This window comes from Prionailurus bengalensis, chromosome C2, assembly GCF_016509475.1.
Source record: "Prionailurus bengalensis isolate Pbe53 chromosome C2, Fcat_Pben_1.1_paternal_pri, whole genome shotgun sequence".
NCBI lineage: Eukaryota > Metazoa > Chordata > Mammalia > Carnivora > Felidae > Prionailurus > Prionailurus bengalensis.
The window spans coordinates 68,283,276-68,290,221 of NC_057350.1; the positions used below are offsets into that span (position 1 = coordinate 68,283,276).

Here is a 6,946-nt window from a genome sequence, read left to right on the forward strand (position 1 = left end):
GGACACTGAGATTTTAATTTCACATAGTTTCCACATGTCATGAAATATTATTCTTCTTTTGATTTTTTTTCAACCATTTAAGGACATAAAAACCATTATTAGATAGTAAGTCATTAAAAAATCAGCAGCCTGCCTGGGGCGCCTGGGTGGCTCAGTTAAGCATCTGACTCTTGATCTCATCTCAGGTCATGAACTCAGATTCGAGAGATCAAGCCCTGCATGGGTTCCATGCTGGGTGTGGAACCTGCTTGAGATTCTGTCTCTGCACCTATCTCTTTCTCTCTCTCTCTCTCTCTCTCTCTCTCTCTCAAATAAAAAAAAATTTTTTTAATGCAACAGCCAGCCTGGATTTGGCTCTTAGGGCTATAGTTCAGCAACTGCTGGGTTGGATGGTCTCTCAGGTCTGGCTCTCTATGTCTCTGCTAATTAAGCTGCTATTCATTCCCTACTTAGCTAACTCTAGGGTAAACTTGGTTTACATCTCTGGCACCTTCTTTTACAGCCTAAAGCAGTTTCTCAAACTTTATTTACTCACATACTCATTAAATAAGAATTAAAAAGACTACCTCTCTTATGAAAGTTATATTATTTAAAGTAGTTATGTTTGGTCTTTCAAACACATATACACATATGGGTTTTCAAACTTTGTATGTCCTTCTCCTCCTCTTACCACAAAGAGATTCCAAGACTTGTCTTCTCACACCTGAAGATCACTGCCTTACAGCTGCTTAGACTGGAAAATTCCAAGTTGGAAAGCCCTCCAAAAACCTCACTTCCCCTTTCTGCTGGTAAAGAACATCAGTTTTCCATGAACTCTACTATATATATATAGCCACATATATATATGGCTAACCTAACACTTACTTCATGGAACAGCCAGTTCCAGGTAAGACCTCGACTTGACTTCCTCAATCCATTCTTCCACATGGTCAGGATCCAAAGTATGAGAGGGAATAAGAATCCCTGTATTTGTCCTTCTTCCCTGTCCACCTAAGACCATGAGCCTAGATATGATCAACTCGATAACCATATAACTGGTTACACTAGCTCCAAGAATAAAACATAGGGAATCCTAAGTTATGGTCAGTCTGCACAAAATATCTTCAAACTGTAGAGAAGGAGAGAAAGAAGTTACCTGCTTTTAAATCCATACATGATGAAGAGCAGCGTTGAAACTTCTGGAGGATAGTAGTGGTCCCTGCTGCTCAAGGACCCTGCTGCGCACCTACTTTGCTGAGCCACACAGTTACATCAAGGGCATCAGGAAGGATGTCATCCATGCTCTGGGTTGTGACACACTCCTTGCCAAGTGTGTCCTCAGGGATCCCTACGAGTATAAGAAACAGAGCTGTTCTTCACGGCTTGGGGCATCCACGTTGGCTAGTTCGCGTACTGCGGCAAGAAGGCCCAGCTCAGCACTGGCCATGTGCTCACAATGGACACCATTCCCGAGAGCACCATCATATGTTGCCTGGAGGAGAAGCTGATGACAGAGGCAAGCTGGCCAGAACCTCCAAGAACGACGCCGTCATCACCTACCGCAACCCCAAGACCAATGAGACCCAAATGAAGCTGCGCTTAGGCTCCAAGAAGGTCATCTCTTCAGCCAACAAAGCTGTGGTCGGCGTGGTGGCCAGAGGGGACTGCACTGACAAGCTCGGTTGCTGTGCCTACCACAAGTATAAGGCAAAGAGAAATTTCTGAGCACGCCTGCGGGGTGAGGCCATGAACTCTGTGGAGCATCCCTTTGGAGGTGGCAACCACCGGCACATTGTCAAACCTGATACCACCTTCAAAAATACCCCTGCTGGTTGCAAAGTGGGTCTCATTGCTAAACAGGGGACTGGACATCTCAGGAGAACCAAGACTGTGTAGGAGAAAGAGAACTAGGACTGGAGAGGCTCAATAAAGGGTATCTTTCTGCCACTTAAAAAAATTAAAAATGAAAAATAACAACAAAAAACAGCACACTTTTTCTGGAAAGAGACGGGGATTATAAAATGACCTTTCTCCATATAAAAGTATTTCTCTGTTAAGGAGCCTCAGCAGAAAAGAGGAGGTAGGCGGGGTGTGTGGGGGGGAGGGGTGGGCAGTGCTGGGAACATTGAGTGAGCACAGTGAGCCAGGGCCCTTGCAGCATTCAGTCACATCATCTCTCGTGAGCCTGTCCCACCTGGGAAGTCACTAGAGACTATTATCACCCTTGGGGCTCATGAGGAATCAGGGGCCTTACCCCAGGCCGCTTAGATACCAAAGAAGATCTGGGACTGAATTCAGAGCTCCCTAGAAAAGCAGTTATCCATTCTATTTGTCTGTCTCTCTAACTCTCATATTTATCCACGGCTATTTCTGTCTCTCTTCCAGATCTCCTCCCTATAAAGCATTAGGTAACTTATGTTTAAATAATTAAAGTTCCCTGACAGTTGGCCAACCAAATCAGGTGAAAAAGCTTGAAAGTGAAATTGCCCACTGAGAATTTACCAGATAGTATAGCCTGCAGTATTCTCTGTCCAATCCTTATCACAAATCCAGTAATGAGAAATGTGATTTTTGCAGGATAGCCAGAGAAAATATCTCTTGCTCTAAATACTACAAAGTTAACTCTTAGATTAAGCCAGAACATTAGGGACTCTGATAAGCCTCTATTTGATTTCACTAAATTGTAAAACATGTGACATCGTTAACCTGCACTGAAAATTAATATAAAAAAGTATACTTTTAAAGTTCTAAAGCAAATTTAAAAATTTCTAAATATTATAAACTAATTCTTAAAATGCCCAAATCACTACTTCATTCCTTTGAAACAGTGTGAAGGAATGTCAGATATTTTTAAATAACTCCATGATACTATCAGAATTTGCACGGATTATATCCTGCAACTCTGTCACATAACTCTTCCCAATAGTATTCTTGTAAGAATTTTTGAAAATGTTATTAATTTCTACAGAAAATATAGAAATTATAGTGGGTATAAATCTCAATCCATAAGCACAAGTATTAAAGGAATATAATGATTTTCTAAATTTCTGCTTCTGTTTTGAGCTCTCATCTCACAGGGAAACAGTCTTAATTCTTTGACTTAATTCTTTTCCCTCACTCACTCTGGGTGCCATTGTTCCAGAAACTTATGTAGTGCCAAAGATGGGGAATAGGAGTCACAATCTGGTTCCAACTCTCAAGTGCACCCAATTTACAGTGCAGATGCCCACCATTCCAGTCAGCACGCCCCTCTGCTCCTGCCTGACATCCCAGGCAGCGGAATCTTTGCAAGGCTGCCTAGGACTCATACACCTAGATATACTTTGAAGCTATTTCCTTTTTAAGGTTTTTTCTACCATCCTCCTTTGTTCCAACCCCCCCTCAAAATCTCTGTTCATTCACCACTTCCCTTCCCCTTAGTCAGGACAATATTTTTCAAGTCTCATTACAATTTCAGACAGACAGCTTGTCTACCCACTCTCTATTCTAGAATTTAACCTCTTAGAAACAGAAGCCAGAAAGTCTTTCAGACTACATCTGCTTTCTAACATGCAACATCTGTCCTTTGAGGAATGGATGAGCAGAGGGTGACCACTAGCTTGAATGGGCAAGGGAAAAGCATAAGAGTAAAAATATAGGTAAATACCTGAAATATTATCTGGCCACACTTTTATTTGTTGGTATTTACCTAGGTTCTCAGTTATCTTTCTTTTTTTTTTTTTTTTAATTTTTTTTAACGTTTATTTATTTTTGAGACAGAGAGAGACAGAGCATGAACGGGGGAGGGGCAGAGAGAGAGGGAGACACAGAATGGGAAACAGGCTCCAGGCTCTGAGCCATTAGCCCAGAGCCTGACGCGGGGCTCGAACTCCGGGACCGCGAGATCGTGACCTGGCTGAAGTCGGACGCTTAACCGACTGCGCCACCCAGGCGCCCCTCAGATATCTTTCTTAAATAATTCTGTGTCTATTATTGTCATCCTTACTGAAATAGGTTGGTAAACTGACTTTTACTTCTAACCGCACTTTCCTCAATTGAGTATTTCCCTCTACTGTGGCCTATGTTTCCTTAATACCAAGGATCCAGGGACCTGAAAATATAAACTAACACTGACCCACAAAATCAGGACATCTGATCATCTTCGCCAAGGAAACTGGGAATAGCAACATCCTCTAATCATTTATCGATTTATCATATATGTGGGCAGGACTTTATACAGAACAATGTTTATGCAGCATTATTTATTTTAGCAAAAAATTGGAAACAACCTAAATGTTCAGTAATAGAGAATTATTTAAATAGAGTAAGATCACAGGGTAAAATTCTATGCAGCTGTTAAATGTCAAATTATAAAATATGTGATGATATAGGAAAATATTCACAGTAAAAATAATAAACCCAGATAAGCTATGCAATTACAACTTTATAAAGTACATATTTGAATGCAGCCTGTAGAAAAAGGCTGGAAAGTTCCTCACCTAGATGTTAAAAAGGATCCCTGTGTGATGGTATTAGGAGAATTATTAATGATAATTATTTTCTTTCCATATTTTAAAACATCTCTACACTGTGTATATATTGTTTTCATAATCAGAGAAATAATGTTATTTGAAAGACAAAAAGCATTGACTGAGCTTCTTATTTGTGCCCCATCTACATGCATCTACATCCTCAGCAAAAGGATTTTTAAACATAAATGAGAGCAGAGATCTTCAACAACAAGAATAAGAAAGAAAAGAAACATCTGCTGAGATCATCTCAGCCCTGGTTAGGTTTCCTTGCTCACCAAAGAAATGTTTTGCAATAATTAAATTTCTTGGCTATCCCATAGAAAATATACTATCTTGGTTTTTTTTTTTTAATTCTCAGATAATAATATGCTTAGTAAAAGCATTTTGCAAATCATATGTACACTAATTGCTGATCCAAAGAGGAGATTGTAGTGTAAGGGTACTGCCTCACCACAGTTGACTACAGAACCAGGAAGTAACTTGAATATGTCATACCGGCTTCCAATGCCCTGGTTCGCAGGTTAAGCGAGTCATCAAGAACTGATTGGGTAAAATTCTGGTCTGACTACTTGTCCTGGACTTCATAACTCCTGACTCCACCCTTTGTCTCCAGGCTCTGCTCTGGCTGTCTGACAGCCACACCTACTCGTACAGGCTTGCAGATTAGATGAGGCAGAGCAATGGTACTTAGAAGGAGGAATGGAACTTGACCCAGTCATGCCTGGGGAAGAATGATGAAGGATAAGAACCCACCCATCATTACTGAATCAGGGCCTGATTTCAACCTGCAGCCACTCTGCTTTTCTTTGTATATCTGAATCAGTTATCTTAAGCTCCATTCGGAGTTTTAAAGTGGTTTGCTTCATTCAAAGATGTCATCTTCTGCTATCTTCTGTTTGTTTTGAGTATTGCTTTGTAACTAGAATGGTAGAAGGAGGATGGTTTCTATCTTTGGGCTGAGAACTGTAACCTAGTTAATGTTCTTTTAAGCAACTCTGACAGTCAAAATTACATCCTGAGTCTCTAGCTCTAGGTGACCTTCAATTAACATTAGTTTAACCTCCAGGATTTTAATCATCCTCAATTCATTCGCCCCCTGTATTCAACTATTTACTGAATGCCTGGAATGTGTAAAACACTGTGTGAGGCACTAAGGATAAAACTGTGAACAAAACAGATATGGTCCCTGCCTAAGAAGCTTATGGCTTAGACAGTACAGACCAAACACACAAAAGCGAAATAAACAATCGAAAACAACAGAAAAAGCAAAACAGGCAATTCTAAAACACTGTGGCAAAAGCTCTGATAGAGAAATTACAAAGCGCTACAGGAGTATACAGCAGAGACACACAGATGTCAGAGGTGGGTTGGAGGGATGGGATGGGAAATAACATTTCAGCGAGGCCTTCCTTGTATTAGTTTTCTAGGGCTGCCAGAACAAAGGCACCCACAGACTGGGTGCCTTAACCAACAGAAATTTGTTTTCTCACAATTTTGGAGGCTAGAAATCTGAGATCAAGGTGTCAGCAGGGCTGCTTTCTACTGAGGCCTCCCGCCTTGGCTTTTCTATGGTCATCTTCTCTTTGTCTTTCCATGGCCTGTATATTTGTGTCCTAATTTCCTTTTCCTGTAAGGACACCAAGCATATTGGGCTAGGGCCCACCCTAGTGACCTCATTTTAACTTAATCACACATCTTTAAAGGCCCTATCTTTCAATACAGTCATATTCTGAGGTACTAGAAATTAGAGCTTCCACATATGAATGGGGAGATACATAATTTAGTCCATAACAGGCCTGATAAAGAGGAATCAGGCAAATGGAAGCATAGAGAAGGCATGAGCAAAGAAGCAAAGAATAAGGCACCCTAGGAGAATTTTGCAAGAACCAAATCAGAAAGGTCCTTTTTAAAAAAAAAATTTTTTTAATGTTTATTTTATTTTTGAGAGACAGAGCACAAGTGGGGAAGGAGCGGAGAGAGAGGGAGACACAGAATCTGAAGCAGGCTTCAGGCTCTGAGCTGGCCGCACAAAGCCTGATGCGGGGCTTGAACTCACGAACCACGAGATCATGACCTGAGCCGAAGTTGGCACTTAACCGAGTGAGCCACCCAGACGCCCCAGAAAGGTCTCATAAGGGGCACCTGGATGTCTCAGTAGGTTAAACCTCTAACTCTTGATTTCATCGCAGGTCATGATCCCAGGGTCATGGGATCGAGCCCCACGTTGGGTTCCACACTGAGCATGGAGCCTGCTTGGAATGCTCTTTCTCTCTTCCTCTGTCCCTCTCTCTCATTTGTGCTCTCGCTCTCTCTCTCTCTCTCTCTCTCAAGTAAATAAATTTTAAAAAAAATTTTAAAATTCTTATAAGCCATGTTAAAGGGTGAGAATTATATCCTGAGAACAATAAAATGCTATCAAAGGATTTTAACTATAAGGAAACAATATATTCAGATTT

General features: G+C 41.0%; 1 pseudogene; it reads left to right on the forward strand.

Annotated features, from left to right (window-relative positions):
• The first annotated feature begins 867 nt into the window (after window positions 1-867).
• LOC122490984 lies at window positions 868-2,019 on the forward strand (annotated as a pseudogene).
• The last annotated feature ends 4,927 nt before the right edge of the window (window positions 2,020-6,946 follow it).